Here is a 20134-nt window from a genome sequence, read left to right on the forward strand (position 1 = left end):
TAGACAATGAGAAGCAAGAGAGACTCTTAGCCCTTCCAGACACCCTGAGACCCTCCCACCAAAGGTAGCTGTCCTGAACAGCATGGGAGAGAGAGAATAGAAGGCATTTTTGTACTTCAGTTTACTGAAGTTAGTTGGAACTTTGTTAGTTTACTTTGTTAGTTGGAAACATCAAGCACAATACATTGTCCTGTGTACTGACCGTATTTTTGCTCTGCTTAGGCATACTTCTAGCAACTGCCTTAGCTGCCTGGTGGTCAGTGCATGTCCCATTTATTTTTTGAGGCTTACTACTTCAGGACACACATACCCCGCTGTTCATATGATGATGGTTTTGTTAGGCAGGATTCTTAGGTTCATGACCTATGAAATATTTGTTATTTTTAGGTCTGACTGCAGTCAGGAGAGATTGAATGATTCTGCAGAAGTTCAGAAGTTGGGTAAAGTAAAAATAATGTTCCAGGTTGAGTGAATGGAATGGATCTTCAGACCATAACTCTGCCTGGAAACAAAATATTTAGAGTGATGATATTAAGTAGTTCAGAAGTTAAGCAATGGTCAAGCACTGTGGATATTTGTTCCATATCAATCATGGAGTGTATGGATCAGTGATTTCCAGTAACTCTATTAGGTTTATGAAACAATGACAGTGTAGTAAAAGCACCTTTCATGCCAGACATGCTAGCCCTTCAAACATATGAAATATGATATTTAAACACAGGAACATGAAGAAATTGTGTTTTATTGAACACTTCTAAGGTCAGCTTCTCAGGTATGCTCTTCAAGAGCATACACTTTCAAGTGTCCACAATTTATAGAAATGAGGTTTACTTAGAGTATCAACTGCTATATATTTTGTTGTTGCAAATATAAAGATGATTTATGGACACAGATCCTTGTTTTGCATGGTTATATCTTATATTAATCCAAGTGAGCTAATGTATCCATGGTCTGTTGATTTTTTTTAATTTTTTTTTTTACTCTTTGCAATAATGCTCAATTATAATAACACTTTGTGCTGCATCTGACTCTTTGCTATCTACTACAGAATCCAAAAAGCACTATTAATAGTTGGTTCAATCAATTTCTAAGTGCATACATTTCCTCTAGGTACTGATCTAATTGCAATCATAGAAGACACTAAAGACACATGCTCTAAAAATGGGAGAATTGTATAAGTTAGACTGCCAAAGACAATGAATAAACATGTAGCTGATTCTTCTAAGTGCTTCTGGAATGAAAGTTTATTAACTCATATAAATTCACATAAATACCTCTAATCAAATGCATATTTCAAGCTGTCACCCAAAATGTGATTTAGATGCTTATCCTCAAAGAGAGGAAACACTTTCCTCAACCAAATCTATATTGTAGAAAACGTATTTCAATTTTATCATAGTTCTATCTCTTTAAATGTGGATTTAACTTGTAAGGGCCCTGAGTGCATAGATAGAACTTAATTGCCCTGATCCACAGGAGGCTGGGGCCTCTCACCAGCCTCTGCCCATGGGCACTGGGGCTCCCTTTAAGCTTAACCCTTACTGTTCAGCCCTTATTTGAGCTGTATTGTAGTTGTGCCTTTCTCCAGTGCTTTCTCTCATGTTTCCTCCTCAGTGGACCTTGTATATGTATTGTAAGGCAGCTCAACTAGGCTGCACCGATGGGCTGAGGTCAACTGCATGAAGTTTAACAAGGCCAAGTGCCGGGTCCTGCACCTGGGGCGCAATAACCCCAAGCAGAGCTACAGGCTGGGAGAGGAATGGTTGGAGAGCTGCCAGGCAGAGAAGGACCTGGGAGTGATGGTGGATAGTCGGCTGAATATGAGCCAGCAGTGTGCTCAGGTGGCCAAGAAGGCCAACGGCATCCTGGCTTGTATCAGTAACAGTGTGACCAGCAGGGCTAGGGAGGTGATCGTCCCCCTGTACTCAGCTCTGGTGAGGCCGCACCTCGAGTACTGTGTTCAGTTTTGGGCCCCTCGCTACAAGAAGGACATCGAGGTGCTTGAGCGGGTGCAGAGAAGGGCAACGAAGCTGGTGAGGGGCCTGGAGAACAAGTCCTATGAGGAGCGGCTGAGGGAGCTGGGCTTGTTCAGCCTGGAGAAGAGGAGGCTCAGGGGTGACCTTATCGCTCTTTTTAGGTACCTCAAGGGAGGCTGTAGCGAGGTGGGGGTTGGCCTGTTCTCCCACGTGCCTGGTGACAGGACGAGGGGGAATGGGCTTAAGTTGAGCCAGGGGAGTTTTAGGTTAGATGTTAGGAAGAACTTCTTCACTGAAAGGGTTGTGAGGCACTGGAACAGGCTGCCCAGGGAAGTGGTGGAGTCACCATCCCTGGAAGTCTTCAAAAGACGCTTAGATGTAGAGCTTAGGGATATGGTTTAGTGGAGGGCTGTTAGTGTTAGGTTGGAGGTTGGACTCGATGACCTTGAGGTCTCTTCCAACCTAGGAAATTCTGTGATTCTGTGATTCTAGCTTGGTCCTGTCTTTGGCCCCGACTCCTGAATCGACATTGGACCTGTGTCACAATCATGCTTTCAGTTGTCTTAGTCTTCATCCCTTTTTGCTCCTGCCTGGGCTTTCTGTTTGGGTCCTGCACCTAGTTATTCCCATGCCTTACTTGGGATGGGCCATGGGCCCTCTTGCCAGCACCGTATTCTGATACATTTGGCCCCTGTGGATCTGTGCCCTGTTGTTGAGGGCACTGCCATGCTGGGGTCACCCTCAGCTCCTGGCTCCCCTTCCCTTAGGCGCCTGCTGCTTCCTGACATAATGAAAGTGCTGTGTCTGTGTGTAGTTTGATACTAGAAAAACTTTCATATCTTGGAAAGTACTCTCAGCTGGGCAATAACAGACAAAAAGGCAACTATGAAGCACCTAAATTACAGTTCATATGAGGTTTCATGGCAATGTTAAATCTGTTGATCTAACACAAAAAGGCTTAACCACTTCTGAACTGAGAACTTCTGCATATTTTTTGTGTCAGAAAAGGTTTGCATTTCAGTTACAGTTCTACTTCAAGAGGAAAGTAAATGTTGCAATATATTCTCTACAGCAAAAGAAATATAATGTGTTGGGGGAGGAGGGGAATCCCATCAACCTGGATCTCTCAATTCATATCTACATTCTAACCAAACAACTTGATACAGAAAAGGTCTAATACCTTGCAAATATAAATCAATATTTATTCTGTGCACCCCAGGCCAATTAAAATTGGTAACATGATATTACTTCCTCATAACCTGTCTTCTCTCCTAGTGATACAAGTCTGTGAGAAATATTCCAGTAAAACTTAGGAAAGCAACCTGTGCAAGAGAATAAGCAATATTTAGATGAAGTAATATTCTTCAGGTTCAGCAGCATTTTCTATATCACAGTATTTATACAAATGCTCTTTAGACAATTAAATTATATAGGATTGCTTTAGGTGTTAGAAAAAAATATTCCACGTAAAATAAAGAAAGGTGGGAAAAAAAAGTGATCCTATAGCCATGGATTTTAGAGAAATTAAAATTCTTGGAGATCTCTAGTTAAAAATATCATAGTAACAAGAATTGCTTGACACTCTTACAAAACTAGAAAAAATGCAGTTTATGGAGACCTAATTTGTAATGAAGAATTTATTGTAAGAATTTATTTAAATCAATACAAAATATTAATATTTCACTGCAGTTCTGTAAACTTGCTAAGTTGCAGTTTTTTAAGTTCTTTCCTACCCATTCCAGATAAAACGTGGAGGAGAGCTAAGTTGATGGAAGGATAAAATGAGCCACATTTGTATGATATCTTCAAGAAACTCAAAAATATTTTTGAGATGATGAATGGATTTCAGGTAGCAGGGTAGTATATTTCTGGACTCAGAGGAATCATAGTTACTCTCTAATGTGCTCCCCTAGATACCATGAAGAGTTTCTTTGAATCAGCCTGCGCTAGCAGTCACCATGGCTGTGTTGCTTTAATGTGCTCAGAGTACATACAATTCTTCTCCTCCCTTCTCCTCTCTCTTGCATCCAGATTCCGTGACACAGGGTAAATTGATCAAGCTGCAAAAGAGTGTAACTGCATTTCTAGTTAAAAAGAAAGAAAATAATCATAATGCTTACTTTTAAGCTGGTGGAAAATAGCTTTGGTGTTGTATGGGGTCTTATGAATGCAGCTGAAGTGAAAATAGCAAATTTTCACTGGAGATTTTTCTTCTAGTGAGCTGTTTTCCATGGATTTAACCTGCAGAGTATTCTGGTGTTCACTTTCAAGGGCTACATAACAGCTATTGAATGTATTATGCTCCCAAATGACACCTATTTTTCATGCTGAAGTTACCTAATGTATTATTAGACATTTAGTCATGTATACCATGCTTTGCTCTTTTAAGCTTGCTCAGGGCAAAATATTTTTCTCCCCAAGACAGGAATGAATTGCAGCTTCCAGTTTGTTTCATGATATCTATGTGTTTGCATATAGAGATGTACTTATTTTATAAAACAAATACTGAGGATTTAAAACTTCAATGCTAACTAAAATTACAGTCCAGCCAAAAACTGACCAAAAAGAATGAGGTCCATACTGCAATATTCAGTTCTGTAGCCAAGCTTTCATCCCTCTTTTAGTTACATAAGTGGGCTGCCAGTGCCTGTGTTCCTTGTAGCTGTGAGTTGTCATTTCATTTCTTTCAGATACACTGCTCAGGAGTAATTGACAGCAAAGAAATAGATAATTCAGTCCTCACATGTAACGCATATTTGAGTTTAATCACGTAAGTAGGTGCATTAAAGGCAAGGGCTCTAGTTTTGTAAATTTATCAGAGTAGGGAGGCCTTGGATAAAGTTTGACTAAGCAGCTCTTATCAAAATGTAGTATGTCTGATTCTGAAATTCCTGTCAGTCTTTATTCACATGAAATGACTGCTTATAGTGGGAATAATATCTGGCCTGGTGCAGGCCTGGTAATACTGAATTTTAAAATGCTATTTCTCATTTGACTCACCTTCAGGTTCATTTTGCAATGAAGTTTTGCAAAACTCTATTCACGTTACATATTTTGGCACTATTCAGTTGTATCAAAATTATAAGGTTTAGACAAACCAGTTCTTTATTACAGTTATCAGTACCTTAAGCTAACTCTGAGCAGGGTTAAACAAGGCTCTGGTACTGTAAACCAAGTCTCTGGTATTATAGCTGTACTAGTGGTCATTGTGTTGTTACTGCTGATTAAAGCAATGTTGGAAGTTATTCAGCAGTGCAATAGTAACCATTGGATATCTTCAAGAGGATAATACAAAACTAATCTCTCCACCCACTATAAAGGCCTTTATATGTAATAATATATACTTTAAAGTGTATAAATAGAAGTTATGAAGAAAAAGTAGTTCTGCGTTTGTTTTTAAAAGACAGTAAAACTAGCAGAAACTTTTTTTTTTTTTTTAACTTTGCTTATTAAACATGTGAATGCATATTTAAGTGAATGCTAGCAAAGCACAACTTTGCAAAAACCCCACCAAAATATTCTGAAATGACCTTTGTGAATAACTGAAGATGGCTTTGCATTTTTACCGGCACCTCCATAAACTCTGTAGGGCATCAATGACATTTTACCACAATATCAGCCGTAAAGTGTCATTTACAAATATTTTTAAAGAGATTTACTGTAAGCAAGGAAATTATTAGAGAGCCAGGATAAATATAGGTGCTAAAAGTTGCTTTATGATCTCAGTAATTCTCACAGTAAATCTGATTATTTTCTAAAGAATTTATGGCTGATAGCTGGACTTTGTGCAATCTTGAATTGGATGGTTAAAGACTTGATGTTTTGCCATCTCCTTCCCCCTTGTGGTTGTTGTCTGTACCTTTCATAACTGATATAAGTTTCCGGAGCATATCTTAATTGCTGCTCTTCCTTTATTTATTTATTTAATTTTAAAGAACCATAAACACCTTGTCTTCCCTCACTGAAACAGCCACTGTAGTCTGGTGTCTTACTGGTTAAAGAAATCTAGTTTTATTTATGCTTTGTAAAGTGTCAGGGAAAAGAAAGTGATTAATAAGTGTGTTGTGCTTCTCATGGGTATTAGCCACAGATATATTCTAGGTGTAAATTGATACTTTGATAGTAGAATTTCACCCTTAATTTCTTCTAGTCTGGACTATAAGTGACACGATATAATTAAAAGAGAAAATATAGAGTCTTCTGGCATATTTCCTTACTTTAAATCAAAACATAAAGAATCTCTCAAGCTGGAACTACTCAGGTAGTATTTTTTATTAATACTTTTATTAATAGGAAATGTTTTCGAATACACATAATAATGGGTAATACAACCCATGTAATTTTTAAGAAAAATTAATGTGTGTCTAGTATTCCTTACAAGGCACTTAGCTGTGGCATGCAAATTATACTATTAATAGCTGCTGTGAGTTTGAATTCATTGCCAATTACAGGTGTTGAGTAAGGATCTATGATCTAGGTGAGGATAAGAATTCAAACTTGTTATTTCTCAATTCCATCTCTAACTGTCAAAACTCTGCTAGTTAACAAGACTAGTAACATTGGTTTGTAAGCAAGTGTATTAGACAAATTTTGGAACAGAAAACAGGCCTGGATTATTTGTATTCAGATTCCTGCTTACAGCAAATGAAAACCAAAGGCAAAGGGCAACTCCATGCATATAGATGGAAAAAAGTGTGAATCAGGTGACAAAGAAAGGCTAGAAAATCTGCAGCTAGAAAACAACAATAAGAAACACCTGATGCAATTCATACATCTGCAAATCCATGACTCAGTCTAACGTGTGCCCTAAGACAGATCCATCTTTCCAGAGAAAGAAAGCAGTGTAGAAAATAAGTCACTTATTGCATGTAGGTGGAAATAGCATTGCCAGACTGCTGTCCCTATCAATATTGAAAAAAATTTCCATTGACAGAATCTGATCTTGTGGAGGAGGAGCAAACTGTCAGAACTGGAAATACATAACTTGGTAGACAACATCTCTTTTTATGAGCAGAATTTATTTGAGAGCTGAGACAGTTATAAGGTACAGAAAAAAGTGTTCTTCTGTGAGTCAAGCCTTCTGAAGTTTCATTTAATTTTTGTGTCATTCTCACACTCATCCTTAAATTTAGAAATGTTATATTCACTTTTTTAGTTTTGCTGTAAACTTATTTGGTTACCAGTCAAGATAAATCTACAGTTTTTGCCCCATTTCTCTCTCTCCAACTGGAAGTAATGCAGTCACTTTTCCTCATGGCAGAGAAACTAAGTTCCTTGCATGAAAAAGCATTGGCAGATTTGAAATTTGCTAGTTTACCACAGCTCTTTTTTGGGAACAGCGCTGAGCAAACACAGTAAGTGTTAGTGTCAATAGGAGTCAAGCTAAGAAAGGAATGTCAAAATCAATACAAAAAAAAAAAAAAAAAAAAAAGAAGAAGAAAACAAATAGTTGCTCTGGACTGGGGCAATTAGCAGCTAACTTATTTGTCTCCCAGCTATTGCTAAGTACTCCTTTCCTCATTAATATCACCACACTCCTTGTGGATTAAATGTTTTCTCTATCTTCACGCATAATCTCATTTTTTTTTCAACATTCAAATGCCCAAGCTTATGAACTTTGATATTCATCAGTGTATTACAATCTGCTTGGGAAATCTTATGTAGTATTGAATGTACTGACAAGAGGTCTTTTTGTAAAGTAATGCCTAAAGAGCTTCAAATTTGCCCTATAAATTAGGGGTAATAATGCAGTTCCATTTAAATTAACATTTTGGGAGTTCAGGACTGATCTGTAAATGATCACAACATTTCCTTAGCCATATTCAGAGATATATCATATCTTCAGGATATTTGTATTGATACTGATTATTATATATGGCATATATAACTCTGTGATGTGGGAGAGTGCTCTAAAATGAGAAAAAAAATGTCAGCAAGTGGCACCTGTTTAGCTCTTGTAAATAGAGAAAAAAATAAATAAATGATTTAGTCTATCAGTAACATAACAGCATGGTTAAGATCAAATGCCCACTCTACCTTTTAGCTTTTGTTGAGTGCAGATCAGGTTTCATAACAGGAGATTACTTCTTAACTAAAAAGTTCAAGTTATTATATTTATTCTGAAGGCACTACAGGAGAGCATTAATGTATCTGTCATTGGCAAGATCTCTTTCACAAATAGAGTTAGAATTATTAGAGGGGAAGAGGTAATTGCGTTTCAAGACATATGCAAGAAACTGGAAGATAAGTTATTGTGGTACTTGCTGCCAGTGTAGTTGTACAAAACTACAATATGGGAATTAGTTATACCAAAGATTAATTTCCAAGTACAAGATTATCCTGTCTCTATAGAGACCATTTGTTTAAAGTCAGGAAATATATTTGCTCTCTCTCTTTTTTTTTTTTTTTTCTTCTCATTCTTCTATATCATGTAAGAAACAGTTAACACTCTTACTGCAGAAAATACTTGAAGTACAAAAATAAGTCTTTACCAAGAACTGTTTTGTTTTTATATTAGGACTAGATTGTGTAAAGAACTATTAGGTGTAGGTTATCACTGACTGTCAGGGATTTCTTAATATGGTCAAAATATAAACACCATAAGTGGAATTCTAATACTCACAAAATTATATTCAAAATCTCATATTAATTAAATGTTTATGTAGTTGCTGTATATTCTGCGACCTATAGGTTTTTGTTAAATAAAATACAATCCAAGATTTTGTGACACAAAAATGTAGGCAATGACTTTAGAAACCAAACTATACATTTATTCAGGAAGAATAGCCTGTTTACAAAATATGCTACATGTTTCACCTTTCTTTATTTACATTTAGAATTTGTATCTATTGAAAGTACCAGCAGGCAGTAATGATCTCTGAATTCTTAGTGCAAAAAATTTATTATTTTTATATTTATATTTATTTTTTTTTATTTCTGTAGAAGTAAAAAATCGTTAATTTATTGTAACGATGCAAGATAAAATATTTATTGTGTGCTTTTTTTTAACCTTAAATTTATTTTGAATTTTTTGAATGAAAAGTCAATTTTTTAAGTTATTGTTATACTGCAAAGTAAATGGTACCTTTCCATTTATGCACTTTGAAATTTGCATATGGAGATGTATTCCTGTGGTTTGTCTCAGTACAACATACTTTTCATCTGGTATTTAATGGCTTTCAATAATCTTTCCTGTAGAATACATAGAAGGTCTTTTGAATTGTGCTTGTCTTTTCCTCTTAGAGTTGTGTGGAACAGAAGTGATCAAGGGAGTCTGTTGATTTCAGAAAGAGCAATCATGAAAGTAAAGAGGAACACCACAAAGGCATAGGCATATTTTTGTGCTCATTTCCATGGGCCATTGGACTAGCTTGTGACATTTATATCACATTCCTGAATGAAGAGAACATTGGTTTAGGAATAGAAGTAGTGAGATTCAACAGAGTACAATTTCTTTTGAAGGCATTATGGGTATAGTCATCTATAATGGTAAACAGAGTCGGTATCTATTGCATATCAGCATATGTACATGAAGTCACGTCATAAAATCAAGCTCATGATTGCCTCCTTCCTGTTTTATTGTGTCCTACATGTATTGTCAAAGTGCAAGGAGGTACCACTGCAAGACTATTTTTTGAGCAATTATGTAGCAGCTGCCTCCTCTCTCAGCCAACGGTTTAGCAATAGAACTGTAGGGAAAAGAATCTCTAACTTTCCTTGGTGGTGTATAGCCATGTCTCTTAAGTGTGTGCTCATTAGGCAAAAACTGTTTCCATATATAAAGGCTTGGAAACATAAGAGCTTTCTTTGCCTTTTGTTCTTTAAGGCTTGGGAATAAGTATTCTACTGCATTTGGAAAGTGTGGAGAAAAATGAAAGGTACTAAAATAGTCTGTGCCCTTTTTTTTTTTTTTTTTTTTTTTTTATCATATGTCCTGGTTGCACTCTGTAACCTTAAGCCTTTCAAGACAACAGAAAAAAAGCAATCTAAGGCAATTCCAATCCTTCTAAAGCTACACAAACTCCCCCAAATACTTCTGAAAGATTTTTTTATAGATCTGCTGCAATGTTTCATACAGTTTTAAAGTACTATGTTATTCTGCATGCTGTGATGATATATTTTCTTTTACAATCAGTAGCCAGAATGTATGAGGTCTAGAAGAATTTCCTTGGTGGGATCTTCTATGTGTTATAGATCAAAGGTCAACAAATATCTTTATAGTAAATACTGAACAAAGGGATTTCATAGAATGAAACTTCAAGGTCAATCAGTATGAAGATTTAATTTACATACATTCATGAAATAAGCAAAAAATATGTCCGTCACAACATCTCAGTATGTCAATTTTATTGAGTTCTGTTGAGTTCCTTGTTGCCAAGTTTAAAAGAATATATAGCCTCCTAGTAATTCCTTTGTTAAAAAGTTACAGTTTACACAGCTAGAACACTTAGATCAGATTTATATCATCTTCCTGTCACATTCATGCATTCAACAGTGAATCAACATTTTTGCTCACAAGCTGGGATTTCAGTTAGAAGATTTAATTAAACATCTTTTCTTAAAACTTTGGTGTGGTGAAAGCACATGAACATGATGTTTTGTGATGGAACATAAACAAAATAAAACAGTTCTAATCTTTCATTTAAGAGTAGGATACCAATTACAAGAAATTTTAAAAACAAAACACAAAAACAAAACACGAACAAACAACAAAAAAAAAAACCATATAGACCTATAAATATTATCTCACTGACAAGTTGTGTTCCATTATCAAAATACAGACAAGAAGCAAAACACTAACTAAACACATTGTGAATATATGCTCTTTTTACCTTTCTAAATAAGAAATTATAACTCTCAAAAGTAGGATTTCTCTGTTCTTATTTAGTAGTATTACTATTTTTTTTATATATATTTTATTAAGGAAAGCAGACTGTCAGTGGAAGAAGCAGTATATTTTGAGGTTTTGGTTGTGTAGCCAAAAGAAGACGTAATACATCAAAGACGTAACTTAGGATAAAGAAAGGGGAAATTGCCATCCTATGTGGAAAAGACTGGGAGGGTCTGTGAGTTCTGTGCCTCCTGTTCTGAACTCTTCGTCACTAACCACAGATTTGCAAGTGCAGAATCAGAGTCAAAGCATGCTTCTCATTGACAGTTGTTTACTTGAGATTATATTCTTTAGCATGCTAGTACTACCAATAAAAATAAGAGCAGACTAGATAATTACTGGGTTCCTAACTGTTGCCATGATCAGATGGAAGATGGAAAGGTGCCTGGAAAGTATTTCCTGGTTCAATTGCAAATAAACTGCAGTTTAACTGGATACATGTCTGTTAATTCAATTTTACTTTACTCAACCGGTCTTCTGCATGTGCTAGAACATACAGGTAAGATGACTTTGTTTCCAAATGAGTACAACAAAACCTGCAAAACTGCAGGTTCAGTACATCTGTGCCTAGGATCTGTCAGACCCAGGTATTGTTGAATTCAATTAATATGCTAGTGATTAAACAAGTTCCTGTTTTTAATATATGTTTTATGCATATATTTTATTATTTCTCAATCCCTTTTATGTGAGAGGATCTCTTCTCCTCCCCCACTGTCAAAATATTGTCATAAGAATTATATGATCATTGACTATTCTGATCATGAGAACTTTCTTCTGTATTTTTCCTGCTTCAGAAATCAATAATATAATACTACTCTGAAAATTGTCAGACAAGACAGCTTTCCTTTCAAAATCATGATGAATCCTATTGTAGTCATAAAGGTTTCTTTATATTCAATGGCCTCTGCACATCCTTTCTGACTTCTTTTTTTTACTTGATGCTAAGATGACATGGAAATGAGTCAACGAATGCAGAAGATTGTCAGAGTAGGTGGAGTAACATTGCATTTACTTGTATACTACTCCCCATCCAATGTCCCTTTTCTATGCAAAAGTACTGCATAGTCAAGATCTGATTTTCATTGTCTCATGGCATTCATTTGATTTTGTATTCTACTTTAGTTTTTAAAACTTAAATTTAAGACAGTTTTCATTTAACCTGAAAGAAATAGATTCACATTTATTGGCTTTCTAAGCAAGCCAATGAATAAGTAATGAGATAAACACATTTTTTTCTTTTTTTTTAATGTGTATACATGCACCAACAAAGATGAAATTATTTAAAGTTTAGTTCATCTTCTAGAGAAGAGTTTTTCTATGGTCTTGCTTCCTTGTTCGTCAAAATCAAAGACTATAAAGTTAAGTGGACAAGAGCTACATTGGCTTATTAATAAACTGCTTTCAAAGACTACACTTTCTCAGAGATATTTTAGAACTGTTACTTGCCTTGAATATCTATAAGATGTATTTGATTCATATTTCTTATCAAAGTGATATATGTATCTTATCAAAGAACGTGACTAAAAAGCTTCTCCTTGATATGTAGCAGATAGGCATAGCTGTATAAAGAAGATTGACTCATGGATTCTCATTAAGTCATGATCAGCAATAAAAAAAATAGATTTAACAACAATCATAGATTGTATTTTCTTAGTCTTCAACTGATACCATTTAGTAGATAATTTAATCCGTTTTAATTTAGCTCATTAATCATTAATCATTAGTTCATTAATCATTAATTCATTAATCTTCATATTTTAAAAGTTTAGATAAATTTATGCAGGCAGGATTTTACTGGTGACAGATACTTTTCTTTCAGATTTTTTTTTTCGTTTACAGCAGCCTTGGGATTTTTCTATTTTTTTTCTAATTTTATTATTCTCTCTTGCAAACAAAGTAAAGGGAAAAAGTATAGTATGAGAGTTGCTGCACCTGAAATACTTGGGATTCATCCTCAGCAGGAACAGGAAACATTTCCTAGATGATGGTTAGGTTTTGAGTGTTTTTTGTTTTGTTTTGTTTTTGTTTTGTTTTGTTTGTGTGTGTTGTTGTTTGTTTCAAATAATGTTTGCTGGAGCAATAAGGCCTCCGTTAATTTTACTTTCAACACTTTTCTGCTGCTGTTTTAGCCCCTCGACGCAAGCATTGCCCTCGACGCAGAAATCTTGGGTTTTTCGATCATGGGGCACTTCACTCAGCACCTGGCCTGATGGCCACAGACGGGTACCTATCTTTTAGGGGAAAAGGGATCCTGGGCCAGGAGCTGGCAGGGCTCATTGAGAGGGCTTTAAACTAGGTAGGAAGGGGGATGGGGCTGAAGCTAGGATTGTTGGGGCTGTGCCAGGGGGAACAATGGCAAGGCCGGAGGATAAGGCAATGGCCCAGCTGAAGTGCATCTACACCAATGCACGCAGCATGGGTAACAAACAGGAGGAGCTGGAAGCCATTGTGTGGCAGGCAGGCTACGACTTGGTTGCCATCACGGAGACGTGGTGGGACCAGTCTCATGAATGGAGTGCTGCAATGCCTGGCTATAAGCTCTTCAGAAGGGACAGGCAGCACAGAAGGGGTGGTGGTGTGGCTCTCTATATTAGAGAGTCTTTCGAGGTTGTAGAACTCGAGGCTGGGAATGACAAGGTCGAGTCCCTTTGGGTTAGGATCAGTAGGGATAACAAGGCTAGTGTCCTGGTCAGGGTCTGCTATAGACCGCCGAACCAGGATGAGGAGACGGATGAGGAATTCTACAGGCAGCTGACAGAAGTTGTGAAATCTTCAGCGCTTGTTCTCGTGGGGGACTTCAACTTCCCTGACATATCCTGGAAGCACAACACAGCACTGAGAAAGCAGTCTAGGAGGTTTCTGGAGAGCGTGGAAGATAGCTTCCTGACGCAGCTGGTTAGTGAACCTACCAGGGGAGGTGCCCCGCTAGACCTTCTCTTCACAAACAGAGAAGGACTGGTGGAGGATGTGATTGTCGGGAGCTGTCTTGGGCAGTGTGACCACAAAATGGTGGAGTTCACTATTCTTGGCGAGGCCAGGAAGGGGACCAGTTAAACCGCTATATTGGACTTTCGGAGGGCTGACTTTGAGCTGCTCAGTACACTAGTTGGTGGAGTCCCTTGGGAGGCGGTTCTGAAGGTCAGAGGGGTCCAGGAAGGCCGGGCGCTCTTCAAGAGGGAAATCTTAATGGCGCAGGAACAGTCTGTCCCCACATGCCCAAAGACGAGCTGGCGGGGAAGAAGACCAGCCTGGCTCAACAGAGAATTGTGGCTTGATCTTAGGAGAAAAAAGAGGGTTTATAATCTTTGGAAAAGTGGGCAGGCCACTAGGGAGGACTTTAAGGATGTAGCGAGGCTGTGCAGGGACAAAATTAGGAAGGCCAAAGCTCATCTAGAGCTCAATCTGGCTACTGCCGTTAAGGATAACAAAAAACATTTCTATAAATACATCAACACAAAAAGGAGGACTAAGGTGAATCTCCATCCTTTACTGGATGTGGGGGGAAACTTAGTTACAAGAGATGAGGAAAAGGCGGAGGTGCTCAATGCCTTCTTTGCCTCAGTCTTTAGCAGCAATAGCGGTTGTTCTCTGGATACTCAGTACCCTGAGCTGGTGGAAGGGGATGGGGAGCAGGATGTGCCCCTCACTATCCATGAAGAACTGGTTGGTGACCTGCTACGGCACTTGGATGTGCACAAGTCGATGGGGCCGGATGGGATCCACCCAAGGGTACTGAGAGAACTGGCAGAGGAGCTGGCCAAGCCACTGTCCATCATTTATCAGCAGTCCTGGTGATCGGGGGAGGTCCCAGTTGACTGGTGGCTAGCAAATGTGACGCCCATCTACAAGAAGGGCCGGAGGGCAGACCCGGGAAACTACAGGCCTGTCAGTTTGACCTCAGTGCCAGGGAAGCTCATGGAGCAGATCCTCCTGAGAGTCATCACGCAGCACTTGCAGGGCAAGCAGGCGATCAGGCCAAGTCAGCATGGGTTTATGAAAGGCAGATCCTGCTTGACGAACCTGATCTCCTTCTATGACAAAGTGACGCGCTGGGTGGACGAGGGAAAGGCTGTGGATGTGGTCTACCTTGACTTCAGCAAGGCTTTTGACACCGTCTCCCACAGCATTCTCCTCAAGAAACTGGCTGCTCTTGGCTTGGACTGGCGCACGCTTCGTTGGGTTAGAAACTGGCTGGATAGCCAGGCCCAAAGAGTCGTGGTGAATGGAGTCAAGTCCAGTTGGAGGCCAGTCACTAGTGGCGTTCCCCAGGGCTCAGTGCTGGGGCTGGTCCTCTTTGATATCTTCATCGATGATCTGGACGAGGGCATCGAGTGCACCCTCAGTAAGTTCGCAGATGACACCAAGTTAGGTGCGTGTGTCGATCTGCTTGAGGGTAGGAAAGCTCTGCAGGAGGATCTGGATAGGCTGCACCGATGGGCTGAGGTCAACTGCATGAAGTTCAACAAGGCCAAGTGCCGGGTCCTGCACCTGGGGCGCAATAACCCCAAGCAGAGCTACAGGCTGGGAGATGAGTGGTTGGAGAGCTGCCAGGCAGAGAAGGACCTGGGAGTGATGGTGGATAGTCGGCTGAATATGAGCCAGCAGTGTGCTCAGGTGGCCAAGAAGGCCAACGGCATCCTGGCTTGTATCAGAAACAGTGTGGCCAACAGGGCTAGGGAGGTGATCGTCCCCCTGTACTCGGCTCTGGTGAGGCCGCACCTCGAGTACTGTGTTCAGTTTTGGGCCCCTCGCTACAAGAAGGACATCGAGGTGCTTGAGTGGGTGCAGAGAAGGGCGACGAAGCTGGTGAGGGGCCTGGAGAACAAGTCCTACGAGGAGCGGCTGAGGGAGCTGGGCTTGTTCAGCCTGGAGAAGAGGAGGCTCAGGGGTGACCTTATCGCTCTCTATAGGTACCTCAAGGGAGGCTGTAGCGAGGTGGGGGTTGCTTTGTTCTCCCACGTGCCTGGTGACAGGAGAAGGGGGAATGGGCTTAAGTTGAGCCAGGGGAGTTTTAGGTTAGATGTTAGGAAGAACTTCTTTACTGAAAGGGTTGTGAGGCATTGGAACAGGCTGCCCAGGGAAGTGGTGGAGTCACCATCCCTGGAAGTCTTCAAAAGACGTTTAGATGTAGAACTTAGGGATATGCTTTAGTGGGGACTGTTAGCGTTAGGTCAGAGGTTGGACTTGATGATCTTGAGGTCTCTTTCCATCTAGAAATTCTGTGATTCTGTGATTGTGATCCTTGTCAAGTTCAAGCTATTACTTGAGTTTATCTAACGAAGTTATGAACATGTATAGTTCTCATTGGACATCTACAGGTCATTATTTACCATGGTGCGTCATGTATTTAAAGTAGCAGGATGTTAATTTCTAAAAATGGTATAAAATAGTACCAATGATACTCTAATTCTTTCCATGATAAGATAGTATCATCCTTAATTTGTGTGGCTGTTTGTCTTCATGTATTTGATCTTTGTAATATTTGTATATTGGATTCTTTGTGTGTCTTTTCTCAGTTAAGATGTTTCCTTTACAAGAAGATTACCTATATCAGAAAGATACCTTTCACACCACCTTTCTTTTTCCTTCCCTGACCTCTTATTTCTTATGTATTTTAGTTAAAATTTTCCTATTTAATCTTACCCTGGAGTGCAATCTACATTTCATTGCTACCTGTGCTGTAATCATTTTTCAAACTTGTATTTTCATTCTATGTTCTTTCTCTTCCTAAGTGATGTGCCATATCTTACATATGCATCTTTCTCACCTTTGATTACTTTTTTAGTTCATTCTTCTCCATCTAGCTTTTCTTTCTTTGTGTTTATTTCCAGGCAGCATGAAGTCTCTAGATATCACATTGTTTTTATTCCATTTCCTCTGTCCTCCCACTTTAAAGAAAATGTATCACGTATCTTTACATTATTACATGTTTTGTTTTAAATTTAACAGTAAATCTGTGCTGCTTTGTACATGATTACTCATTGTGGCTATATCTGATAAGTACCTGGTTATGGAAACTTGAAATTTCTCTTTGAGTTAAAAACACTTGCAAAATAATTTTATTTGAAAGCAGAATGAAAAGTTTTCAGAATGAATGCTTTCATAATTTTATCTCTAATGGATTTTCAGAAAATACAGTTCAGGAATTTTCCCTTTCATTTTTTTAAAAATTAATATTTTTCTGTGTCTTACTTCGTATTGTTCACTTTTGACTGTAAGTAGCTAAAGGCAAAGGGCGCACCCCCAATTGTGCACACATTGTGCCCAGTCCTGTAGCTTAAAATAAATTTTAAATTATAGTATTTAGCAATTATCCTATAATTTTTCTTAGAAAAGAAAGCATGTTTCAGGGAAACCTGCCCAAACATTAAAATGCATTCAGAATAAGATAATACTCTGCTTTAATGGGCATGATAAAATTAAAAAAAAAAAAAAAAAAGCTACCCAAGTGCCTTTTTCAGTAACACAGTAGCGTTTCCAGTTCAGCTGTTTTCTTGGATCCTTCTTTTGAAGCAGGAATCCAAGATTGAAAAGACTAATAAATAAATAAATAATAAACAAATAGGAAAGAATAAATAGCTGATTTAGATCAACAGTTCCTGTCTTCCTTCCATTCTTTTGATACCATTCATTTCTCATTTTAATACATGTATATTTTTATGGAATTAAAATTCTATGTCAGTGATCAGGGCTAGATGGAGAAGTGTTTACAGTCACCAACTTGGATTTTAGAGTTTCACTAAGCTCGAAAGAAAGTGTTAGATTTTTTTTTTCTAAAATATCTACGTAGGAAGTAGTAATTTAATTCCTATAGCAATGGTTTCTGAGACTGACACGATCCCAGATTAGAAGGAAGCTGAGTTGAATGCAGTGGCAAAATAAAGAAACAGTTTTTCAAGAAAATGAAAAGTGCTGTGGCCTTGATTCATGACTTCTGCAGTCTTTCAGGCACGTCTCTTCCTTTTCCCCCTACCTACTTTTTTAGGCTTTGCTTTGGAGCAGGGTTAAACCATTGAAATTTTGCACTCCTACCCTACACATTACTGAACACTTTATACTTGTTTTATCATAAAAAGCATCATGAGAAAAACTACTGCCTTATAGACAATTGTACAGTCTGGATCAACTTGACACCACAGGCTTGAAACTGAAGGTATAAAGAAACACTGGGGTGCTGTGGTTACCAAAGTAGGACAGCACGTTATATATACAACTGCACTGCGGGTTTAGATTGCTTCTCAAAGCAAAACCTGAGACATATGTTCCTTTTGGGTTTTGAATGACTTTAAAGATGCACTGAATAAGATGACTGCAGGCGAAGAAAGATCCAGGCAAGAGACCAAACTGAATGTAAAGGACAAAGTGGAGGAAAAGAGATCAAAGCTTAACAGGTGAAGGACTTCTTGAAAACAGTTTAATACAGTCTAATACATATATATGTATATTTAAAAAAAAAAAAAAAAAAAAAAAAAGCTTCTCAACTGTTTGTAAAACTGCCAAGGAGAAAGTAGCCATTATTGCCACAAATTGATTGATATTAGTTTAACACTTTTGTTTATCTTTGCCATATTACACAGGTATATTTTAAGTTATGGAAATGAGGGTTGTTAACATGTCTGGCATCTGTATTGAACCAACATTGAATCTCTCTTTGAAAGATGTGGATGAAAGAAATAGATTGGGCATATGAGACAAGCAAGAGTGATCTGGATCAGATTACTTGCATTGATTTTTACCTACATTTAACTTGTGTTAAGGAGGGAGATTTAGAAATTTCTTCCACATGAATAATGATTTAATTCATATTGAAGTAGGTAAAAGAAACCATTGATTTCCATATGACAAAAATGAAAATAATCCTTACCAGTGTATTCAACATGAAAATATTCCAAACAGTAATGCCCAAAGTACTTTGATTTAGGGGATGCAAGATCTGTTTCCTGTAATAAAAGATATTATGATGATATTGCTCTCAGTTTTCAGTATGGTAATCATTAATATTCTTGAAAAACACATTGAAAAAAACAGTTTTTAGTATTTAGAGAACGTTCTTGCTTTCTTCTTTAACAAGCATTAACTAATGGATGTTTTAAATCAAGAGCAAATATTGCAGTTTTAGATGCAGCTGCAGAGATTCCCTAAAATTGGAGATTCCAAAATACTAGCTGCAATTTGGCATTTAATGTTGTTGGCTGATAATCACTCAAACTGGAAGCTTAGTGAGTAAATCAGATTTCTCGCTTGCCTATTTGTTTTAATTAAATTGTCAGCTGAACCCTGTTTTAAATAATGTACAGATTATATAAATGTATATTAAAAAATGAGGTGTTACAAATCAGAGTAATTGGGATAGGAAATAAGAGTAAATCCTTCAGTTTGCAAGAAACTCTTTGTGAGGAAGTAAACCTCTGATTTCATTCAGACACTTTGAGGATTCCCCGGCTTCTCTAAGCTTCATGCTAATATCTTTTAAAATACACAGAAGACTGAAAAAAATCCCTCATCCTGGTAAGCAGCGATGGGATTTTTCAGAGAAGCAGTCTTCATAGCCTTTTCCCTTTCCCTACTGGCATCCTGTCTGGTCATAACTGGAAGAGACTGCCTTTCACTACTACTGCCCTGTCGCAGAGTAGGCTACATCAGCCGTAAGCCATCCCTTAGAGAAGAATGTCAAATCTTGCCTTGAACACATTTCAACAATTATACATATCACTGTATATTTTTGTAAGAAAATCCCCTATCCCAGAAGTACTGTAAGCACTATGGTTTGCAGAGATAGCCATGCTAAATACTTAGTTTTCATTGAACAAATGAATAAACTGCTGCTTCTATCAGGGGATCAGAGTAGTTTTGTTGCTAACCTTCTGCCCAAGGGCTTTTATTTGCAAATACATATATTCATATACAAACACATGTAATATATTTTAAGGAATACATAAAATACATCAAATACATATAAATACATATGTAAACACATATGTGTATTTTTTGTTTTTTACTCTTATTATCTGGTGTAAACTAACTGTTGAAAATATCAAATATCTATTATTTTAACTGTTTGGAATTGCAGGTTCCATCTCTAAAATTCTGAGCTCTGTGGTTATGAACATAAAGGAAGTAGCGTATTCCACAAATCTCATGTGTTAGGTTAAAAGTACACCTCAAAGTGTCCCCAGGGAGGTTATATCTGAAAATAACAGAGGAATCATACACAAGTGTTTTATGCATTAAATACATGTATAACTATGAATACATTTTTTTCAACTTG

This window comes from Aythya marila (genome assembly GCF_965140915.1).
Source record: "Aythya marila genome assembly, chromosome: 12".
Lineage (NCBI taxonomy): Eukaryota > Metazoa > Chordata > Aves > Anseriformes > Anatidae > Aythya > Aythya marila.